The 22543-nt window shown below is 39.3% G+C and overlaps 1 pseudogene; it reads left to right on the top strand.

The window, feature by feature from the left end:
• The first annotated feature begins 234 nt into the window (after positions 1-234).
• On the top strand, positions 235-22149 carry LOC105050084 (G-type lectin S-receptor-like serine/threonine-protein kinase At2g19130; annotated as a pseudogene).
• Positions 22150-22543: the final 394 nt, after the last annotated feature.

Here is a 22543-nt window from a genome sequence, read left to right as displayed (position 1 = left end):
TAAAAAGAGGGGAAAACAAGACATGCAACAAGTGGCATCTCTACCATACATACGTACAACATTCCATAGACAAAGAATCAACAGGCAAGGATAAGAAATTTAATCCTCCCTTTTAATATATAACTTGAAATTTGAATGACTTTAAAATAACCTATAAAGAGGCTGCAGCCACTTCCTCTTATTTATATATGTTTTACATAAGCAGGCTGGTTTCTTTTCCATGCTTCTGCCCCCATGCATACTGAGATGAGGCCATGCTCCTCTCTTTCTATATGTCTTCTCTTCTTTCTCTTCTCTTCTCTCAACATCCAACACTCTGTGGCAACTGATAACATCTGTTCGGGCCAGTCCCTCTCTGGAAACCAGACCATAGTGTCCAAAGAAGGCAACTTTGTGCTGGGGTTCTTCACGCGAGGTAACACTCGTAACTACTACGTAGGCATCTGGTACAAAAAAATTCCAGTCCAAACTGTATTCTGGGTGGCGAACAGAGCAACACCCATTTCCAACACCTCCTCTGCCGAGTTCAAAATCTCAGAAGATGGAAACCTAGTCCTCCTCAACAGTTCCAAAATCCCAGTTTGGTCATCCAATTCAACTCCATCAACATCGGATTCGACAGTTGCAGTTCTTCTCGACACCGGAAATCTTGTGATAAGATGTCACGCCCCGAACCCAACACCCGGGTCGGATACGTGATGGCCGCACCTCCTTAGAGCAAGCCCTAAAGAATATGCAAGGCCAAATTAAATCATTACAACATTATCAACCATAATATTTAATTTCAATAATAATTCATAAAACTTGCATAATTACAATTAACATTCCTTCAATCCTCTGATCAGGTATCAACGGTACTCTATCTATGCATCCGCTCACTCACAAATCCATACCATAGTCAACCATGGACATCTTGTAACTCTGAGAAGAAAAAGAAAATGAAGGGGTGTGAGCTTTACAGCCCAGTAAGAATTCTCATATCACACCAATATAATAATATAATCTGAAAATAATGATAGGCAATATCACATAAAAGTCGATGTTCACTGTCCAGAATACTGCAAACATTTATAGATTATCTGTTTTATCAAAAGAGATGCATCATCATATGTTAAATAAGTGAAACAATTTTATTCAACGATTGTTTCATGTCTTATCTTTCTATTTTCTTCTATTATCACATTATCTTTAATCCTTTCTTTTTGGCTTTAGCTTAAGCCTTGGCTTTGACTTTGGACTACCAGGATCATGCGACAATCTTTTATTCGGATCGATTTCTATGATATTCCTCGGATCGAAATATTCATGATCTTTCTCGGATCAAAGTGGCCATGATCTTTCTTGGATCAAATCATTCATGATCTTTCTCGGATCAGATTCTTCATGATCTTTCTCGGATCATATTCTTTCATATATAAGCCTGTGGGGGCTGTCCCAGGCATAAGCTCCTGGCAAGCTATTCCACATGACAAAGCCAGTCCAAACTATATTTCTCTTTCTCTTTATTTTCATGAAATTAAAATCTTTGACTTCATTAATCAATTCAAATTTTGCAATGTAATAAATATGTCATACCCATATAATCATGCCATCAATCGCTGATACATATGAATTGATATAACATACTCATGCTCAAAATCACATAAATAGATAACAGTGTCTCAGATATAACAAATTCATCGATCTCAAATCCAACGATGCAAAATCAATGAAATAAAACCAACGGTAAAATAACATATATAATGATGATCATGTACAGGAATTCTTACCTTTATCGGTGACTGATCCAAGTACAGAAATCAATGTTCTTCTTTGATTTATAAATTTCTCTAACAAAATATTTCACTCGATATCTTATGCAGATAATCGTATCTCTTCATGATCCTGATCAAATATAAAAATCATATATAGAGAAAATTATCGATAATCGATCCACAGATCGAGGACCTCTCTTCGGATTAACCAAAATTAGGACTTGTCTATGTATCAGGATCCTCCACTGATCCATAAGACTTCTAGAGAAAAAAAATTCATGAAGAAAGAGAAAATTCTAGAGAGAGAAAGTAGAGAGAAAGTGGAGAGAGAAATCTTCGTATCCTTCAGATGAGGCAGTCATGGTCGGGATCATCAGAGGTCCTATCAGGGTGACTTAACATAAATCAAGTGTTACAAATTTCAAATAGAATCAGACTGGGATCAGATCTACCGCATGAATTTCGGAGCAATCTCAAATCATCATACTTTTATTTCAAATTTATCCTAGGGTCTGTGATGTAATCAGAGAGAGAGTAAAAAGATTCTAGAGAGATAAAATCCACAAAAAGAGAGAAAGATCTAGAGAGAGAAAATAGAGAGAGAAAATATAGAGAGAGAAGGTAGAGAGAGGAGAGAGAAAAGAGAGAGAAAGGAGAGAGAGGAAAATTCTCTCCTTCTTCTTCTTTTTATTTTATTTTATTTTAATTTTTCTCTTTCTCTTTTTCCCTTTTTTTTTCTTTTCTTTTTCTTTTTCCTTTTTCTTTTCTTTTTCTTTTTCCTTTTTCTTTTCTTTTCTTTTCTTCTTCTTCTTCCTTCTTTTCTTCCCGCGACCTCCCTTGGCTGAAACAGGGGAGGACCGTGAGGTTCCCCCCCCCGGTGGCTCGGGCTTCGGCGGGGTGGCGGCCTGGCCGGAGATCCAACAACGGCCGGCGATGAGGTTCGGCCGGCGGCTCTTTTTTTTTTTTTTTCGAAAAACAGGGGATCCGTCCCCTTTCTTCATGAACTCCGACCATTGGCCGGTCGCCGGCGGCCAAGGCTTTCAGAGAAGGAAGAGAGATATATGGGAGTCTGGTCTCGGGGATGGGACGCCGCAACCGGCGGCGCCGGTGGCCGAAAAAGAGAGGAAAAGGTCTGGCCGAAATAGAGCAAAACAGGATTCACTATTTTCAAGGATTTTCCGACGATCCTGACGGCCGGCGAGGAGTTTAAAAACATGGGAAGAAAGAGAAGAGGGAGAGGAAGAAAGATTGAACCCTTACCTGAACTCCGGGGGCTTCTTTGACCTTCAATTTCCAGCGAACACGAGAAGAGGCTGCCGCGGCTTCTTCAGAGAAAAGGAGAGAAATCGGGCTCGAAGATCACCGGTGGAGGGTCTTGAGAGAGGGAGAGGCTTATTTATAGGGGATACTAGAGTTCTAAAAGGCCTAGAGTTCTTCTTCGATTGGGATTCATCGGAGAAGAAGACTCCTTTCGGGAGTCCTCCTTCCGTCCTTTTTTTTTTTTTTTTTATCTGAGTTATTACATTCTCCCCTCCTTAAAATAATTTCATCATCGAAATTAAGTTATGTTGTTCAAGATACCTATTTCAAAGTATACATTCTTCATGTCATTCTCAAGCTTACAATAATATCTTATATATTATTTATTTCTCATGATCTTGTTATAACAAAAATTATTTGAAATTTCAAACTCATCCCTTCTTATTGATTTCTCAACTTTTTCGAAGAACCATAATATTTTAGACTTGTATTAATATACCACCGTTATTTGTCTAATATATTTCACTCGAAATTCATAATTATCTCAGACTACCCTTGATAGAAAATAAATAAAGATCAAACATCGATCACTCTTCACAATCATCGATTTCTTTCTTCACTTGATCTTCCAACAAATTTTATATATAGACTCTCATCTTAAGAAAAATCTCAATCTTCTATATCAGTTTAAGTAACAATATTAAATTTTTTTAAAAATATGAGATGTATATCAGGACATTCTAAGTTTGAACTAATATCAGAACTATCAAGCTGTTAATAAACTTGAGATATTTAAAATTTCTTGGCCTTATCTACAATGAAGCAACCTACTGACAAAAATTATCAAGCTATGATCAGATTAGATCAAAATTTCTAGCATCCTTTCATTATCAATAAAATTCTTCCTTATTTGCAACTAATGTATTCCATAATATCTTCGGAATCAAAGAATTAATATTTCTAATCGATTTAAACCATCATGCTTTTGCTGCGCACTCTGACCTTAATTTATCAAATTATATAATTATATCAAAGATAAAAATATCCTTATATGTTAGATCGATTCAGGATAGATCCAACCTTCAAATTTCATATAAGACTTAAGACAACATTTTAAGTTTCTTCATCTTTACTACCTTTGGGCATAGCATATAAAAATTAAATTTTGATCTACTTCCTATATTTGAAATTATTGTATAAGTTTCATCACTTTTCAAGAATCCAACATGTCTAGAATTAATTGGAGTTAATCTTAGATTTACCTTACAATCATTTAGATAATTTCTAAATCAATCTTCCTTTTTAAGAGAATTAATTCTAACTTGACAACTAAAAGAACTCAAGCCAACATCCTTAAGTAGAATCAACTTGATTATTTCTTATAGAGCTCTCTTCATCACAACCCTTAATATTAATCGATAAATCCATAGAAAATCTTGTCCCTTGTATAAGTCATTCAAAATTTAACACTAACAAGATGTCTTAGTTCAATTCAGAAATCCGAACTCTGACTTGAATAATTAATACACTCCACTATCTTCAACAATTAAAGAATCTAATCCAAAGATGAAAATATAAATTGTTAAAGATTTCATCATAACCTGTATATCATACTCTGATAAAATAAATTTTTTTCTTTAATTTAACAATAATAAAATACTTTTGATCTACTTAAAAAAGTAAACTTTTGACTTGAAATTCAATACAACTTGAAAGATCAAAGAATCATATTCAGAATATAATATTTTGAGTAACCAAAGATTTCACCAAAATGTGTATCTCATATTCTCATAATAAAAATTCAAGTATATTTTTCATCTAAGATTGAGTTTCATATATGATCCTCTTATAGGTTCAATACTCAAAAATATTTTTCTCTCATATGATAAAATTTCTTCTTAGACCATACCCTAATTAACTTTTGTTGCTCCTAGATTGATTTTGATGATTACAAAGCAGATTGAAGGGATACAAATAATTTTAAAATGAAAAAGTCCTTATGTTCTTCAAGGGCAAAATCGTAATTTCACTGAAATCCTGATTTGATAGTACCATTTGGTAGAACAAATGATTTGAAATCTATTGGTGAAAATTTTATTGTGTTTGGACTTATATTCTTGAAGTTATGAAGGTTTGAAGTGCATGAGTCGACTCATGAGTCATCTCATGGCACTGTGAGCTGATTGGCACGCAAAAATTCTCCTTGGCACGCTAGTTTTCTGGCTTGGCACGACCTGTGAGTCGACTCATGAGTCGACCCACAAGGCATGAGTCGACTCATGAGTCGACCCCTGCTAATTTGAGCCAAGAAATTTCAGAAAAGCATTCTCTGGTTTTTGCAACAGAGGTCGACTCATGAGTCGACCCCTGAAGCATGAGTCGACTCATGAGTCGACCCCTGCGATGGGAAATGTCAGCAACGGCTATTTTTTTGCCCGTTTTAATTGCCATTTATGCTTCCTAAAAATCCTCTAACGGCTCTTTATCTACCTAAATTGTTTTCTCTTGCTTCTAATGCTACAAAATGCTTTAAATGGTGAAAGAAATTGCAGATTAAATAGCGGATCAAACGTGAAATCAAAAGTGACGAGGAGCAGAGAAAGAGAGAGAAGAACAGAAGAGAGGATCCGAAATTTGCAAGAAAAAGCCTGAGATCAACGAAAAATCCAAAAAGAAAAAGAGAGAGGATCCACAATATACCAGAGAGATTGTGAAAGAGAAAAGCAAGATCTTTCAAGGAGAAAATTCTTCACGCCTATTGTTTCAACCTTGATCTAGAGATTGTTTCAAAGCTTTCAAGAGATCTTCAATCAACAATCAACCTCTTCTCAAGCATTCAAGCGTTCATCCACTTTGAGAAAATCCGAAAAAGGGGTTCTTCATTTGAGTAAAGCTTTTATTGTTATATTCGCTCATTTAAAGGAGCTGTTATTGTATTAATTTGTGCTCTAAATTTTCTAACTCTTTGTGAGTTTTTGTTCTTGTTTTTGGAGGATTTCCAAAACAAGGAAAGGTTGATCCGAACCTGAAATCGGAGTATTTTGGGTTTACTTGTACCCGAGAAACAAGTGTTCTAGCTTGGGATAGCTAGTGTCGGAGTTTCCGACGTTTTGTATTCGGGTTGAATACAAAGGATAGTGGATTGAAATTCTCAAGTAGGATCTTGGGGAGTGGATGTAGGTGCAAGGTTAGCACCGAACCACTATAAATCCTTGTGTTTGTGGTGTGCTTTATCTCTTCACTTTATTTCTTTATTATATTCTTGCATTCCTGCTTTAGGCAATTAATATTGAATTAAAGTCTTTGTTTTGATCTTCATAAGTAATCTGTTGGGCTTAAAATTTTTAGAAACCCAATTCACCCCCCCTCTTGGGTTGCATAGCTGGGCAACAACTTTCTTTTGATAAGTCCAAAATTTATAATGCTCAGTCAATTATCATCGAAATTAGAAAAAGTATCATGATCTTCGATCATATAAGTTTTATATTCCAAAATCATATAGTATACTCAACATAACTTATCAATACCTCCCACTTCATTTCAAGATCAACTCTTTCATACTTAGGTCAACCTTACTAATTGGAATCTAAGATATAACTTGTCAATTTTATTATAGTCATCATATACCACTTATACATAAAGTTTCATCATAGTATTTATTGATTCAAATTCCAAATATTGATTCCTTTCTTTTATGTCAATCATGTTTCTTATGATCATAACCTAGGTTTAAATATCACTAAAGTCATAATTTCAAATAATTATAATCTTAAGCTTAAATACCGCTTAAATCATATTCTCTAATGATCATAACCTAAATTATAATATCATTCTATCACATCCTTAATGATTATAACCTCAGACTCTAATATTATCTATCATACTCTATTGATTATAATCTCAAAGTTTTGATATCACTTATATGACAATCCCTAGTGACCTTAGACTTGGGCCCTAGTACTGTTCTATTATATCCTAATCACTTGTATCATTGTCTCCAAATGAACATAACCTAAGCTCTAAGCTCAGATGCCACTCTGTCACATCCTACTGATCTTACATAAAGTTTTGATATCACTTCATAATCTTAGTGATCTTAAACCTAAGCTTTGATATTATTCTATCACATTCTAATCATTTATATTGTAATCTCCAATGATCATTACCTAAGCTCTGATACCATTCTGTCACGCCTCGAACCCAACACCCGGGTCGGATACGTGATGGCCGCACACTCCTTAGAGCAAGCCCTAAAGAATATGCAAGGCCAAATTAAATCATTACAACCTTATCAACCATAATTTTAATTTCAATAATAATTCATAAAACTTGCATAATTACAATTAACATTCCTTCAATCCTCTGATCAGGTATCAACGGTACTCTATCTATACATCCGCTCACTCACAAATCCATACCATAGTCAACCATGGACATCTTGTAACTCTGAGAAGAAAAAGAAAATGAAGGGGTGTGAGCTTTACAGCCCAGTAAGAATTCTCATATCACACCAATATAATAATATAATCTGAAAATAATGATAGGCAATATCACATAAAAGTCGATGTTCACTGTCCAGAATACTGCAAACATTTATAGATTATCTGTTTTATCAAAAGAGATGCATCATCATATGTTAAATAAGTGAAACAATTTTATTCAACGATTGTTTCATGTCTTATCTTTCTATTTTCTTCTATTATCACATCATCTTTAATTCTTTCTTTTTGGCTTTAGCTTAAGCTTTGGCTTTGGCTTTGGACTACCAGGATCATGCGACGATCTTTTATTCGGATCGATTTCTGTGATCTTTCTCGGATCGAAATATTCATGATCTTTCTCGGATCAAAGTGGCCATGATCTTTCTCGGATCAAATCATTCATGATCTTTCTCGGATCAGATTCTTCATGATCTTTCTCGGAACATATTCTTCCACATATAAGCCTGTGGGGGCTGTCCCAGGCATAAGCTGCTAGCAAGCTATTCCACATGACAAGGCCAGTCCAAATCATATTTCTCTTTCTCTTTATTTTCATGAAATTAAAATATTTGACTTCATTAATCAATTCAAATTTTGCAATGTAATAAATATGTCATACCCATATAATCATGCCATCAATTGCTGATACATATGAATTGATATAACATACTCATGCTCAAAATCACATAAATAGATAACAGTGTCTCAGATATAACAAATTCATCAATCTCAAATCCAACGATGCAAAATCAATGAAATAAAACCAACGGTAAAATAACATATATAATGATGATCATGTACAGGAATTCTTATCCTTACCGGTGACTGATCCAAGTACAGAAATCAATGTTCTTCTTTGATTTATAAATTTCTCTAACAAGATATTTCACTCGATATCTTATGCAAACAATCGTATCTCTTCATGACCCTGATCAAATATAAAAATCATATATAAAGAAAATTATCGATAATCGATCCACAGATCGAGGACCTCTCTTCGGATTAACCAAAATTAGGACTTGTCTATGTATCAGGATCCTCCACTGATCCATAAGACTTCTAGAGAAAAAAATCTATGAAGAAAGAGAAAATTCTAGAGAGAGAAAGTAGAGAGAGAAAGTGGAGAGAGAAATTTTTGTATCCTTCAGATGAGGCAGTCAAGGTCGGGATCATCAGAGGTCCTATCAGGATGACTTAACATAAATCAAGTGTTACAAATTTCAAATAGAATCGGACTGGGATCAGATCTACCACACGAATTTCGGAGCAATCTCAAATCATCATATTTTTATTTCAAATTTATCCTAGGGTCTGTGATGTAATCAGAGAGAGAGTAGAAAGATTCTAGAGAGATAAAATCCACAAAAAGAGAGAAAGATCTAGAGAGAGAAAATAGAGAGAGAAAATGTAGAGAGAGAAGGTAGAGAGAGGAGAGAGAAAAGAGAGAGAAAGAAGAGAGAAAGGAGAGAGAGAAAAATTCTCTCCTTCTTCTTCTTTTTATTTTATTTTATTTTTATTTTTCTCTTTCTCTTTTGCCCTTTTTTTTTCTTTTCTTTTTCTTTTTCCTTTTTCTTTTCTTTTTCTTTTTCCGTTTTCTTTTCTTTTCTTTTCTTCTTCTTCTTCTTCCTTCTTTTCTTCCCGCGGCCTCCCTTGGCTGAAACAGGGGAGGACCGTGAGGTCCCCCCCCCGGTGGCTCGGGCTCCGGCGGGGTGGCGGCATGGCCGGAGATCCAACAACGGCCGGCGATGGGGTTCGGCCGGCGGCTCTCTTTTTTTTTTTTCGAAAAACAGGGGATCCGTCCCCTTTCTTCATGAACTCCGACCATTGGCCGGTCGCCGGCGGCCAAGGCTTTCAGGGAAGGAAGAGAGATATATGGGAGTCCGGTCTCGGGGATGGGACGCCGCAACCAGCGGCGCCGGTGGCCGGAAAAGAGAGGAAAAGGTCCGGCCGAAACAGAGCAAAACAGGATTCACTATTTTCAAGAATTTTTTGACGATCCTGACGGCCGGCGAGGAGTTTAAAAACATGGGAAGAAAGAGAAGAGGGAGAAGAAGAAAGATTGAACCCTTACGTGAACTCCGGGGGCTTCTTTGACCTTCAATTTCCGACGAACACGAGAAGAGGCTGCCGCGGCTTCTTCGGAGAAAAGGAGAGAAATCGGGCTCGAAGATCACCGGTGGAGGGTCTTGAGAGAGGGAGAGGCTTATTTATAGGGGATACTAGAGTTCTAAAAGGCCTAGAGTTCTTCTCCGATCGGGATTCATCGGAGAAGAAGACTCCTTTCGGGAGTCCTCCTTCCGTCTCTTTTTTTTTTTTTATCTCGCTTATTACATAAGATATGGGTCAAACACTACAATTTGGCAGAGTTTTGATCACCCAACACATGGATGCCAGGAGGATGGCTTGGAGTGAACAAGGTCACAGGCGAGTATCAGAGCATCACTTCATGGGAGAATCCCGAGAACCCTGCCCCCGGGCTTTTCGCTGAAAGTATGGATCCCGATGGATCCAATCAGTTTGTATTGCTGTGGAATGGCTCTGAAGTTTATTGGAGCAGCGGGCTTTGGAATGGCCAGTACTTCACTGCGGTCCCTACGACCAGTGAAAGTAGTCCCTTCAACTTCACCTTCACCGACAACAAGCAGCGGAAGTATGCCATGTATACCATCCTCGACAGTTCTTTCATCACTCGGTGTGTGATTGATTCATCTGGGCAATTAAAGCAATGGTATTGGCTGAACAGCTCCCAGGAGTGGCAGACAGTCTTTACTCAACCTGTGGCCCAATGTGATGTCTACTCTCTATGTGGCATTTTTGGCATCTGCGACCAGAAAAGCTCGGATAATATTTGCAGCTGCTCCCCTGGTTTCGAACCAGCTTCAATGGAAGAATGGGAGCTCAACGTTTGGAGCTCAGGGTGCGTGCGGAAAACCAGTTTGCGATGCAGTAATCAAAGCTCGGCTGGTGGAGAAGAGGATAGATTCCTTGAGATGACCAATGTGAGATTGCCTGCCAGTCCACAGAACTTGACTGTTGGGAGTGCTGAAGACTGCGAACAAGCTTGCTTGAACAACTGCTCTTGTAACGCGTATGCTTATGTGAGTGGATGCTTAATTTGGACTGGGGACCTTCGGAACCTTCAACAACTCTATGTTGGTGATAGTGGAGCTGGTACTCTTCATCTCCGGCGCGCTGCCTCTGACTTCCCCGGTTCAAGTAGCTCACATAAATTTGTAATTGATCTAAGTTCTTGGGATCTTGTGCGTTCTTGTAGGACTAATTTGGACATTTCAAAGGAGGAAACTATCAGGTTGACTCGGTCAACAGAGCAGTCTCCCCTTTCCGTTTCTGCCCACGATTTTGGTGGGGGCTCTCTTTTGGCAATGCAGCGGGATTTCCTTTTTCCACACGCAGGCCTCTCTTTTGGCAATGCAGCGGGATTTTCTTTTCCCACATGCGGGCCTCTCTTTTGGCAATGCAGCGGGATTTCCTTCTTTTTTGATTCTTTCAAGAGATATTCTTCCTCTCGTTCTGCTAATATATTTTTCACGAGAGAGAGAATTAAAATGAGAAAAAAAGAGAGAGATTAAAAAGCTTCTCTTTGATGTACTATTGATTCTCACATAGTGAAAATTTCTCGCCTCCGCCCGTAGACGTAGGAGTATCTTTTTGATCTCCGAACCACGTAAATCTGTGTGTTCTTCTTCTTCTTTTTTCTTATATATATATATTTTTTCGTTCTGTATTGAAGGTGCGATTCTGGTGTCCGTTTGTACCAGTGGCATTATTATTTGTGTTTGTGTGCGAGTTTATCCCAACAAATTGGTATCAGAGCCTGGTTATCAGATCACTCATTTTGTCTGCACACAAGCTCCGTTTGCTACTTTGTGAAGGATTCCAGATGGCTGCGAAGTTTGAAATCGAGAAGTTCGACCGGAATATTAGTTTCAATATTTGGCAAGTTAAGATGCGCGTGATCTTGACGCAGCTGGGGTTGCAGAAGGCGTTACTTGGAAAGGAGAAGATGCCGGCCACATTATTTGAAGAAGAGAAACAAGAGATGGATGAGAAAGCTCTGGCTGTGATTCAGTTGTGCTTGTCGAACGAAGTTCTGCGGGAAGTCATCCATGAGAAGTCAGCGGCTGCTTTGTGGTTCAAGTTAGAGTCGTTGTACATGACAAAGTCCCTCACCAGCAAGCTACATTTGAAGTAGCGTCTCTTTATGTTGAAGATGGTTGAAGGTACATCTGTAAAAACCCATCTTGATGAATTTAATTCTATTCTTATGGATCTAGAGAATTTAGAAGTCAAGATTGAAGATGAGGACCAAGCCCTTTTATTGCTCTGCTCTTTACCACCATCATTTAAACACTTTAGAGAAACTCTACTTTATTTCTAGAGATTCTATTTCTATTGAAGATGTGAAATCATCCCTATTTTTGAAAGAGTTGATGGATAGGGACTTAACTAGTGGTAGCAGTGAAGGAGTTTTTAAAGGCCTTGTGGCCAAAGGCCGGTCTCAAGAGAGAACTTTTGAGAAAAAGAAGGAAGAGCGCAGATCAAAGTCAAGAAACAAGTCTAAAGTCTGCAATTACTGTAAGAAAAAGGGATACATCAAAATTGATTGTTACAAATTGAAAAACAAACAGAAAAGAGAAGCAGAAAAATCTGAGAATACAGTAGAGATTGGAGTTGCAAAAGATGAGTCCTATGATTATGTTTTATCTATTAATATTGACAGATCCAAAGATGAATGGATTTTAGATTCGGGTTGCTCCTACCACATGTGTCCTTACAGGGACTGGTTCTACACCTATGAGCAGATTGATGGTGGAGTTGTCTTGATGGGGAACAATGCCCCATGCAAGACTGTTGGGATAGGTTCAATTCGAATTAAAATGCATGATGGCATAGTGAGGACATTGACACAGGTTAGACATGTTCCTGACTTGAAGAAGAATCTCATCTCCCTAGGCACCCTTGAAGCCAATGGGTGCAAGTATTCAGCTGAAGGTGGAGTTCTCAGAGTTTGTAGAGGTGCTCTTGTTTTGATGAAAGCCAAAAGGTCCAGTACTTTGTACACTTTGATGGGCACTACAGTTACAGGTGCAGTAGCTGCTGCATCTCCTTCTATGTCAGAATCAGAAGTCACTAAACTTTGGCATATGAGACTGGGACATATGAGTGAAAAGGGCATGACTATGTTGAGCAAGAGAGGCTTGCTTTGTGGTCAGAGTACAGGTAAGATGGATTTTTGTGAGCATTGCATCTTTGGGAAGCAGAAGAAAGTCAGCTTTCAAACAGCAATTCACAGAACCAAGGCTACTCTGGATTATATTCATTCTGATCTTTGGGGTCCTGCCTGTGTTCCTTCTAAAGGTGGTGCCAGGTATTTTCTAACTTTTATTGATGATTATTGTAGAAAAGTTTGGGTGTTTATACTTAAACATAAAGATGAAGTGTTCAGGCAATTCAAACAGTGGAAGATTTTGATTGAAAAATAAACTGGGAAGAAAATTAAAAGGCTGAGGACAGATAATGGGCTTGAATTTTGCTCTGATGAGTTTAATGAGTTTTGTAAAAATGAAGGTATTGTCAGGCACCGTACAGTGAAATACACTCCACAGCAAAATAGAGTGACAGAGAGGATGAACATAACTCTTTTAGAAAGAGCCGGTTGTATGTTGTCAAATGCAGGTCTTAGCAAAGACTTTTGGGCAGAGGCAGTGTCTACAGCTTGTTATTTAGTGAACCGTTCTCCAGCTACAGCCATTGCATGCAAGACTCCAGAAGAGATGTGGTCAGGTGATCCTCCTGATTATTCTGATTTGAAAATTTTTGGATGTCCTGCTTATGTTCATGTTAATGATGGTAAATTAAATCCAAAAGCTAAAAAGTGCATTTTTCTTGGTTATGCATCAGGGGTGAAAGGATACAGGTTTTGGTGTCCTGATCCCAAATCTCCTAAATTTTTGATTGAAAGAAATGTTACTTTTGATGAATCTGCAATGTTATCTCCTAGAGAGGAGAAAGTTGTTTCATCTGATGCAGGTCCTTCAGGTAATAGCATGAAACAGGTGGAGTTTGAAAGTGATGGTTCTACTATTGTGAAGCATTCTTCCCAGCAACAATAGCAGATGACGGATTCAGCTCAGGTAGAGGAAACTCCACAAATGCAGCAATTTTCTCTAGCTAGAGATAGGCAGAGAAGAGATATTAGACTACCTCAGAGATATGCAGATATGGTTGCTTATGCATTGTCAATTGCAGAAGAGACACTTGATGCTAATGAGCCTTCTAGCTATTCAGAAGCTATATCTCGTGAGGATTCAGCTCAGTGGATAGTTGCTATGCAGGAAGAGATTGAATCTCTCCAGAGAAATAAAACTTGGGAGTTAGTGAAGGCTCTTAAAGGAAAGAAGATAGTTGGCTGCAAATGGATCTTCAAGAAGAAAGAACGTACTCCAGGTGTTGAAGATGCTAGATTCAAGGCACGGTTGGTTGCAAAAGGCTACAGTCAAGTAGAAGGTATTGATTATAATGATATCTTTTCACCTGTTGTGAAACATAGTTCTATTCGTGTTTTACTAGCATTAGTTGCTTCTCATAACTTGGAGTTAGAGCAAATGGATGTAAAAACAGCCTTTCTGCATGATGAACTTGAAGAGCAGATTTATATGCAGCAACCTGAAAGTTTTCAAGTTGAAGAAAAAGAGGACTATGTTTGTTTACTAAAAAAATTATTATATGGTTTGAAGCAATCTCCTAGACAATGGTATAGGAGATTTGATACCTTTATGACCCAACATGGATACTCTAGGAGCAGTTTTGACAGTTGTGTCTACTTCAGAAAACTGTCAGGTAATTCTGTTATTTATCTATTGTTATATGTTGATGATATATTGATTGCAACAGCAGATATTTTTGAGATCAATCAGCTGAAAGTTTTACTCAGCAGTGAGTTTGAAATGAAAGACTTAGGAGCAGCAAAGAAAATTCTTGGGATGGAGATCTAGAGGAACAGAGGTGCAGGTAAATTATTTCTGACACAGACCAGTTATGTTCAAAAAGTTCTTCAGAGGTTTGACATGTGGGATGCCAAATCAGTTTCTACACCACTTGCTGCTCACTTCAAACTTTCAGCTTCTTTATCACCTCAGTCCATAGATGAAAAGGTGTATATGTCACGTGTTCCATACTCCAGTGCAGTTGGCTCTTTGATGTATGCTATGGTCTGTACCAGACCAGATATTTCACAAGCAATCAGTGTTGTGAGTAGATATATGTCAAATCCTGGTAAAGTACATTGGCAGGCAGTGAAATAGATTTTCAGGTATTTGAAAGGTACTGTTAACACTTGTTTGGAGTTTGGCAGGAACGGTGATGTTTTGTCTGGATATGTTGATTTAGACTTTGCAGGAGATCTTGATAGAAGGAGATCTCTTACTGGTTATGTTTTCTCAGTTGGTGGTTGTGCCGTTAGTTGGAAAGCTACACTTCAGCCTACAGTTGCATTATCTACTACAGAAGCAGAGTTTATGGCAGCAACAAAGGCAGTGAAGAAAGCTATGTGGTTAAGAGGCTTATTTGGAGAACTTAGTTTAGAACAGAAAGAGACTATTATATACTGTGATAGTCAGAATGCTATTCATCTCACTGAAGATTAGATGTTTCATGAGAGAACGAAGCACATTGATGTAAGGTACCATTTCATTCGAGAAGTCATTGCACAGGGCAATATTGTTGTGAAAAAAATTGGTACTGAAGACAATCCAGCTGACATGCGGACAAAACCTCTTCCAGTGGCTAAGTTCAAACATTGCTTGGACTTGGTTGGAGTCTACAGCACTTGAGGATATCCTTCGAGATTTTGGAGGAGATGAGAATTTTCTATTATTATTTTTATGAGAATTTAAGTTTGAGGAGATAGATCAAGATTATGGAGAACATTCGTATTGACCAAGCCAAAGGTGGAGATTTGTCAGGTTGACTCGATCAACAGAGCAGTCTTCCCTTTCCGTTTCTGCCCACGATTTTGGTGGGGGCTCTCTTTTGGCAATGCAGCGGGATTTTCTTTTCCCACACGCGGGCCTCTCTTTTGGCAATGCAGCGGGATTTCCTTTTCCCACACGCGGACCTTTCTTTTGGCAATACAGTGGGATTTCCTTCTTTTTTGATTCTTTCAAGAGATATTCTTCCTTTCATTCTGCTAATATATTTTTCATGAGAGAGAGAATTAAAATGAGAGAAAAAGAGAGAGATTAAAAAGCTTCTCTTTGATGTACTATTGATTCTCACATAGTAAAAATTTCTCGCCTCCGCCCGTGGACGTAGGAGTATCTTTTTGATCTTCGAACCACGTAAATCTGTGTGTTCTTCTTCTTCTTCCCTATATATATATATATTTTTCATTCTGTGTTGAAGGTGCGATTCTGATGTCCGTTTGTACCAGTGGCATTGTTATTTGTGTTTGTGTGCGAGTTTATCCCAACAGAAATGAATTAGAATGTCAAAATAAGTTGAGGGTTCTTTGATTCTGTTTACTTATGGCGATCTGCAGCGTGCGACCAAGAACTTCTCTGAGAGGTTGGGCAATGGTGGCTTTGGCTCTGTTTTTAAAGGGACATTAGTTGACTCAACTGATGTAGCTGTGAAGAAGCTTGAAGGCTTGAGACAAGAAGCAATTCCGAACCGAAGTGAGCACATTGGCTGCTATTCAACATGTCAATCTGGTTCGCCTTCGCGATTTCTACACCGAGGGTAGCAAAAGGCTTCTAGCTTATGAGTACATGTCAGGAGGTTCCTTGGACTCCCTTCTCTTTCAAAACAATTCCACAATTTTAGACTGGAAGATGAGGTATCGAATTATTCTTGGGATTGCGAGAGGATTAACCTACCTCCATGAGAAGTGCAGGGAGTGCATCATACACTGCGACATAAAGCCAGACAACATACTTCTAGACAAGGATTTCTGTGCAAAAGTTGCAGACTTTGGCATGGCAAAGCTCATCGATCGTGACTTCAGCAGGGTATTGACAACCATGAGGGGAACCATTGGCTATCTCGCACCTGAGTGGATCTCAGGCCTACCAATCACCTCCAAAGTGGATGTCTACGGTTTTGGGATGATGCTCTTTGAGTTGATATCAGGCAAGCGAAATGCAGCGCACTCTGAGGATGGGAATGAAATCTTTTATCCTTCCTGGGCTGCAAAAAAGATCACTGAAGGCGACATATTTAGCTTATTGGACCATAGATTGAATGGTGCTGCGGACATTGAAGAGCTAACCAGAGTCTGTAGAGTTGCTTGCTGGTGCATTCAAGACTTTGAAGGTCACAGGCCAGCAATGGGGCAGGTGGTGCACATCCTAGAGGGAGTCCTGGAGGTGAGCATGCCGCCACTTCCTAAGGCTCTCCAGCTTCTTACCAGAGATCAGAGCTAAATTGGTAATCAATTGCCATCCACTGTAAAGAAGGTAATATCTTTATTAAGGATAATTTATGATTCTTGTATTTCATTGTTCTCCAATATGAGTATATATAGATTACAAGGTCTAGCTATTGTAGCAATTACAAGAAGAAGGAATATCTTAATTACATACTAAGTAAAGAGAAACCAAATGTAGAATAGCTAAATAAGGAGAAAAATCAAATAGGAGTGCGAGCCAAATATGAATATGTGTTGACTTGCTAAACATAGAAAAGAGCCAAATAAGAGTGCAAGCCAAAATAGAATGTTGGGTTGGAATGAGTGTGTGCTGATACACCCCCTCAAGATGAAGAATCGGGAGCACGAATCTTCATCTTGTCCCTTAGGAACCTAAAATGGGAGGTACCCAAGGGCTTGGTGACAATATCGGCAAGCTGATCTTGGGTGGAGATGAACTGAACAGATAGTTGATATCTTGCAACACGTTCACGAACGAAATGAAAATCAATTTCGACATGCTTCGTGCGAGCATGGAAAATAGGATTGGCCGACAGATAAGTGGCCCTAATATTATCACACCATAGAATCGGGGGACCATGTAAGGGATGGCCAAGTTTTTGAAACAATGACTCAAGCCAGATAAGTTCAGCTGATGCATCTGCTAAGGCTTTATATTCAGACTCTGTGGACGAGCGGGCAACTATTTTCTGTTTATGAGATGCCCAAGAAATGAGGTTGGGGCCGAGAAAGATTGCATAGCCCCCAGTGGAACGCCTATCAGTCTCACACCCGCCCAATCTGCATCCGAGAAAGCTTGGAGAGAGCGAGAGGTGGATCGACGAATGTGTAACCCATGATCAGGTGTAGCTTGAAGGTATCATAAGATGCGTTTGACCATAATCCAGTGATCAGTATTAGGAGACTGCATAAACTGACATACTTTATTCACTGCAAAGAAAATATCCGGATGTGTCAATGTAACATACTGAAGAGCCCCAACAATGGAGCGATACTGTGTGGGGTCCGGATGGGGAGCACCCCCTGAATCAGAATCCTTTGTCATGGCCATTGGGGTCTGAACAGGTTTACAATCAACCATGCCTGCCTTTGAAACAAGATCTTTAATGTAGCAGTTTTGAGATAATAATAATCCAGCAGAGTTTCGAACAACCTCAATTCCTAAGAAAAAATGGAGATCACCAAGATCTTTAATAGAAAATTTCTTAGCAAGCTGTTGAAGGAGAAGAGAGATCAGACTGGAGTCATTGCTAGTTACCAAAATATCATCAACATAGATGAGCACATAGAGGACATGAGACCTCATCCTTAAAATAAATAATGAAGGATCAGTTTTGCTGGCAACAAACCCTGGTCGGAGAAGAAATTGGGAGAGATGGTGAAACCAGGCACGGGGTGCTTGTTTTAACCCATATAAAGATTTGTGGAGATGACATACATAATCTGGATGGTCGCGATCCTCAAACCCTGGTGGTTGGGACATGTAGACTTCTTCTGTTAGGTTGTCATGTAAAAAGGCATTATGAACATCTAATTGCCGGATGGACCAACCTTGAGAGATTGCAATACTTAGAATAGACTGAATGGTGGTAGGTTTGATAACCGGACTGAATGTCTCGTTGTAGTCGAGGCCAAGTTGCTGATGGAACCCTTTAGCAACTAGACGCGCTTTGTAACGCTCGAGAGACCCATCAGCTTTTCTCTTGATCCTGTACATCCATTTACACCCGACCAAATTCTTTTGATGAGATGAACGTGGAACAAGAGACCACGTACCATTGCGAATTAAGGTATTAAATTCTTCAGTCATTGCAGCACGCCACTCAGAGTGTTTAGAGGTTTGAGTAAAGCAAGTAGGTTCTATGGTGAGGATAGTGGTGGTGAGGGTGGATGGCTGGTTGGAACGGGGTCGAAGTACCATGGAATGTGTACGGGTGGGTTGGGCAGGTGGGTCAGAGGAGGTTTTGTCTTGCTGGGAGCTAGTTGTAGAGGAAGGCATAGGAAGAGAAGGTTTTGCTAATGAGGAATTGCAATAGAGGTCAGTAAGTAATCTGGTTCGAACAGGTGCAGAGTCGTTAATGCTAAAAGGGCTTGGAGTGGGATCGGTCATAGGAGAAGGTGTTGAGGCAGACCGAGAAAAGAGGGATGCAATCGATGATGAGTTGGATAGACGATGCAAAGGAGAATGTGGAATCAATGGAGGAACGGATGGTAGTGGGGTGGCCTCTTGTAGAGGGTGAAGTAATGTAACGCCCCAAGGTGGAAAAGAGGGAGATGATGGTGGTGGACAAGTTAATGAAGACTGAGATTGAAAAAGAAAGGTAGATTCATCGAAGAGAACGTGCCTAGCGATATATGTACGATTTATTTTTAAATCTAGACATCGATAGGCTCTATGAGAGGGACTATAGCCGAGAAACACACACAGTTGAGACCGATACTCCATTTTATACCGATTGTAAGGACGAAGAAGAGGATAGCAAAGACACCCAAAAATTTGTAGGAAGGCATAGGATGGTGGTTTGTTGTGAATGAGTTCGAAGGGGGATACATCACTAGAGACTTTAGATGGCATCCTATTAATGAGAAAAATAGCCGTTTCAAAGGCATAGTGCCAGTATGACATGGGCACGGATCCATGAGCAAGAAGGGATAAACCAATTTTCGTAATATGACGGTGACGACGTTCGACAGCCCCTTGTTGCTTGTGGGTGTGAGGAGCAGCAACACGATGGGTAATGCTAATTTTACAAAAAAATTGAGGAAGAGAGCAAAATTCTCCTCCCCAGTCAGTTTGGATTGATTTAATAGTACGAGAGAAATGCCGTTCAACCAAGGTTTGAAATTGTAAGAAAGTAGAGAATACATCAGATTTATGCATTAATGGATAAAACCAAATATATTTACTTTGATCATCAACAAAAATTATGTAGTAGCGGTGTCCTAACAAAGATGGACTAGGGGAAGGACCCCAAACATCACTATAAATAAGATCTAATGGAAACTGACTGCGACGATGGGACGGAGGTAAATGCAACTTACTAGACTTGCCTAATTAACATGAGGGACAAAGGGGACGAAGATGTACAGACTTGCAGGGTAGATTATTGGTCTTCACCATGGAGCGAAGCAAGCGATAATGGGGATGGCCCAAACGGTTGTGCCAACCATCAAGAGTGGTGCTCTCGACTACGTGAACAGATGCAGACAACGGAGAAGGGCTGGAATGGAGAGTGTATAATCCTCCTTTACTCGGATCGGATAACACTATGGTTTTGGTAGTTCGATCCTTTACAAGAAAATGAAAGGGGTGAAATTCAAAAAAGACATTGTTGTCTTTTGCAAACTGTTGTATGGAAAGTAAATTTTTAGAAATAGAAGGAACGTGTAAGATGTTAGATAACTGAAAAGAAAGAGAAGAATAGGGAGAGGAAAAAGAACCATGACCAATATGTGATATATGTAATCCCTTACCATTGCCTACATGCACCTGATCAGGACCAGTGTACTCATCATAGGAGGACATAGAATGAATGTCAGGAGTGATATGGTGAGATTCTCCTGTATCTGGGTACCAAGTGAGGGCAGTGGAGGGGTGAGGGGTAGGGAGAAGTGGTGGATTAGGGTGACGTTGAGATGGATTTGGATTTGGATATGGTGAATATGAGAAATTGGCATTGGGTTGTAGAGAGAAAAAGTATGGATATGGTTGCTGAGGGCGATAGAAGCAGGTGGCATTAGAGTGGTTGTTACGATTGCAAAACGAACACCATTGAGAACCACGGCCACCAGGTGGACCAAAACGACCACGACCTCGACCAAACTTGCCACGTCCTCCACGACCTCGAGTAAAGCCACGGCCAATAGAGGGCCTAGGGTCATTAGAAGAATGGACGAACCGTTGAGCAGCATTGACGGTAGGATTGGTAGGAGTGGCATCAGCAACAGTTAATTTTCTAAATGCCCGCATGCTTTCATGGCTAAGTAACAGCCCATGAAGTTCAGTGTATGTCGGAGGGGTGTGTCGGTTGAGAATGTCAGGGACCGCATCTTGTAGATCATCACATAGAGCACGCAATACATGAAGATTAAATTCGGTTGGCTTATTACCAGAGGCAGCAAGTTCATCAGCCACAGCTTTGGCACGTCGGAGCAGAGAGGTGACGGTCTCATCTGGTTTTTGACGTAGATTCTGCAACTCTAGATGCAGAGACATGAGCCTGGTAGGAGATGCGGAACCAAAGGCTTCATGAAGAGTGGTCCAGCACTCAAAACTAGTCTCTTTATCAAGAAGAAGAGGAACCAAATCTTCAGATAATGAAGCAACAAGAAGGCTTACGAGTTGGGCATCTTGTTGTTGCCAAGCAGTAGCGGCAATCGGATCGGTGGGCTGTGGGTGAGAGCCATCAAGGAACCCAAACAGGCCTTGACCCTTTAAGAAGGGAGTAATTTGCTTTCTCCAGATCAAAAAATTGGATGCATTTAATTTGATAGATAGAAAATGCTGTGCCGATGGAAAGGTGAGAGGAGTCATTGTGTTGGGTGGAGGAGGAGAAGAGGGATTGGAGGAGGTGGAGATAGATGAACTGGTGGCCATGAGAGAGCACAGAAGGAGGAAGAAGAAGAGATGCTCGTTGGAGCTTCAAGGCTCTGATACCATAAAGAAGGTAATATCTTTATTGAGGATAATTTCTGATTCTTGTATTTCATTGTTCTCCAATATGAGTATATATAGATTACAAGGTCTAGCTATTGTAGCAATTACAAGAAGAAGGAATATCTCGATTACATACTAAGTAAAGAGAAGCCAAATGTAGAATAGCTAAATAAGGAGAAAGACCAAATAGGAGTGCCAGCCAAATATGAATATGTGTTGACTTGCTAAACATAGAAAATAGCCAAATAAGAGTGCAAGCCAAAATAGAATGTTGGGTTGGAATGAGTGTGTGCTGATACACTGAATACGAAGATCCACTTGATCAATCTCAGGATTTCTATCGGTAAAGTCAAGCTATGAAGTGCACATGAATATCTGCCGAACATGTCGATGATATGTAACGGGTTATAAAGTAGAGCTTGTAGGTGTCATTATCCTTAAGATGGATGTTTATATGAGCGGGTAACGTTCAATAGTGCTGTACTCTCTAGTTAGTGGCATAAATGAGTTTCCAACTCATTAGTTATAAAGATATCTATTTATCGTCAAGGCATCTATTTCACAATTTCTCAGTGTTACTGAATCGCCTCAACAATCAAACCACATATTCACGTATATATGTTTATGAAGTTCATGGACCAGCCACCAGAGTTGATCATACCATGGATGTTTTCTTCATTGCAGAAATTGTTGATCAGGGGTGGAGGCGGCCTTTTCCTCCCTCCCACTTCTTTGAAAGAAGAAACAAACGACATATGAAATTGAAATTTAGAACTAAGAAATACATAATTTCCTTCTTTAATCACGTACAATCTAATTCTATTTTGTGCTTGCCCGCATAACAAATGAAGGAGTGTTAAATCTGTTCGAGCATGCAGATAAACTATTTGGAGACAGCGGGTGGCTCGCATTCCTTTGTAGGCTCTGTAGTACATGGTATGCA

This window comes from Elaeis guineensis, chromosome 2 (assembly GCF_000442705.2).
Source record: "Elaeis guineensis isolate ETL-2024a chromosome 2, EG11, whole genome shotgun sequence".
Taxonomy (NCBI): domain Eukaryota; kingdom Viridiplantae; phylum Streptophyta; class Magnoliopsida; order Arecales; family Arecaceae; genus Elaeis; species Elaeis guineensis.
This window is presented reverse-complemented; position numbering and strand designations above follow the sequence as displayed.